This window comes from Rutidosis leptorrhynchoides, chromosome 3 (genome assembly GCF_046630445.1).
Source record: "Rutidosis leptorrhynchoides isolate AG116_Rl617_1_P2 chromosome 3, CSIRO_AGI_Rlap_v1, whole genome shotgun sequence".
Taxonomy (NCBI): Eukaryota; Viridiplantae; Streptophyta; class Magnoliopsida; order Asterales; family Asteraceae; genus Rutidosis; species Rutidosis leptorrhynchoides.
This window is the reverse complement of record NC_092335.1, coordinates 575,938,428-575,941,186: the sequence shown is the minus strand read 5'-3', so window position 1 is coordinate 575,941,186 and position 2,759 is coordinate 575,938,428.

Here is a 2,759-nt window from a genome sequence, read left to right as displayed (position 1 = left end):
TGCCATAGATAAGTTTGATTCAAGTCACACTTGGATCTTTTGGTGTTTATGTTATACATAGAACTATTATTGGATGAATCTTGTATGTCAACTTCATATATGCCATTGTAAGGGCGTGACTCAAAATAAAAAAAAAACATCTTTCTTGAAAACCAAAATATTACCATTAGGAAAGCATACAAGTAACCAGATTCATACAATCGTGCAGCTGAAATAATGTTCCTAGTTAAGCTAGGGACATAGTAACAATTATTTAATATTAGATACAGGCCATTTGGTAACAAAAGTTCATAAGTGCCTATTGCTATGACCGCAACATGTGCTCCGTTGCCAACATGCAATACCAAATCGTCTGATTTGAGCTGCTTACTTTTTCTTAGTCCCTGCACGTTATTACAAATGTGAGTTCCACAACCAATATCAAATGCCCATGAATTCCTAGAAAAAGCAAATAGTTCTATCATATAGATACATGAGGTTCTAGCATTGCCAGCCTTTGCAATCTTCAGCTCTGCAAGATAAGTCGGGCAGTTTCGCTTCCAATGACCAATTTCTCCACAATGAAAATAAGTGGCATCCTTGGCAGGTTTTTCTTTCTTCTTAATAGAATCCTTTGGGACAAACTTTTTGCCTTTGTGGTTGCCTTGACTTTTAGGTTTTCCTTTACCTTTGGCTTTGGCTTTTGGCTTCTTGATTTTCCCTTCCCTAATCATTAGGACTTCAGAGGTTTTGGATGGAATATTCTTCTCGGAAGTCTTAAGCATCAAGAGCAACTCTGAGATAGATTTCTCCCAATTGTTCATATCGTAGTTTAAGACAAACTGGTCATATGACTTTGGTAGTGAGTTGAGGATCAACTCTATTGCCAACTCAGGACCAATGGAAGATCCAAGCCTCTCAAGCTGATCTATGTAGATCTTCATTTTCAGAACATAAGAGCTAACAGATGTCCCCTCTTCCGTCTTGCATGCATGTAACGCTCTAACAGTTTCAAAGCGTTGTTACCTAGCTTGTTGTTGGAACATGTCCTTCAACTGCTGAAGCATCTCATAAGCATCATGATGTTCCAGGTCCTTTTGCAAGTCTGGAATCATGGTGGCTAGCATAAGGCAAGCTACCTCTATCGAGTCATCCGTGTGCTTAGTCCAAGCATCTCGGATGCCCTTAGTGGCATTAGTAGGAGGTTCCTCGGGAACGGGTCCATCAAGTACATACGACTTCTTTTCAAGTTTAAGAACAATTCTCAAATTATTATACAAGTCTAAGAAGTTCGTACCATTGAGTTTTTCCTTTTCTAAAATAGATCTTATAGAAAGGTGGTGAAAGGGTGTAGTTGCATTGGATGACATCTACAAAATTAACAAAGTTCTTTTAGTATTTTAATATTTGATCCTTTAATAAATTAATTACCCTTTTTTTGAAAAATTAACTTGTTAAAGGCTAGAATCCAAGTTATAATTAACCTTGGGTGGTTAGGAACTCCTAAAGTATACTTATGCATTTGAGTCTGTTAGTCTCAAATAAGGCATGCGGGCCTGCCCCTGATGCTATCTCCACTAAGTTTAAATCAACAAGGTAGGTAGCGAGTACCAATTGCATGTTTAATGCAATTTATAGATCTTAATGGAATCCTTAACAACAGTTGTCAACTGGTATGTTCAATCCCATCTATGCCTTAGGCCTCATGTGGTTGGATGATGCTCTATCCACAAGAAGCACCAATTAAGTCGTCCTATTTTAAAACTATGATGTTCGGCCCAAGACTATCATGGAATTCGCGACGCACCATCTCGATAATCACAAGATGATCATTGTGGTTGGCTGATGCTCTCTTCACAACGACGTACAAGTGACAAGCGAGTGTCCCAGTGAGAACTTTTTTAGAGTGAGAACTCTAGGAACTCCAAATACACTGAAATTCGAGCAAAAAAAGTGGCGGACGAGCAAAAAAAAGGAAATTCGAGCAAAAATCAAAAACACGGACGAACAAAAATTCATTGTCGAGCAAAAACTATATTTTTTGTTCGAATTACAAAAATGTAGAACACATTTTTGTTCGAATTTCAATATTTTTGTTCTACTACTGCTGTGTTCTACATTTTTTTGTTCGACTATCAAAAATGTAGAACACATTTTTGTTCGAATATCATAATTTTTGTTCGATTTTCATTTTTTTGTTCAGCCGCCTTTCTTTTTTGTTCGACTTTTCCCTTTTTTGCTCGAATTCCCCTTTTTTTGCTCGCCCGCCACTTTTTTTGCTAGAATTTTTTTTTTGTTCGAATCTTAGTGTATTTTTAAGTTCTCAGGGTTCTCACACTAAAAAAGTTCTCATTTGATCCCTCTACTATATATATAAGGATATATACTCCCTCGTCCAAAAATAAAGTCCACCACTACTATAAAAAGTAATATTGGAACTCTTATAAGAAACTTTTTTTTTTAGAATGGTTAAAAAACTGGTTCATAAAGTGAATAGATACATCTTTTTATAAGTTTTAAGAAAAATCGGTCTATAAATTAGCTTAAAGAGACACCCCCCTCCCTTTTTTTTATATAACTAAAACCGGTTTCGTACTATAGAAACCTGTTTTTTTACAAAACACGTTGCAATCTATTTTTCTTTGTAACCTTTTAATAGAAAACACATGTCTTAATGAGAATTTTTGTTTGAGCGGAAATGAGAAAATAAAACAACACAATAGCTTCCAATTTTTTGGGTTGATGGGGTGAATCAAGTGTGATGTTCAAGTATTATTATT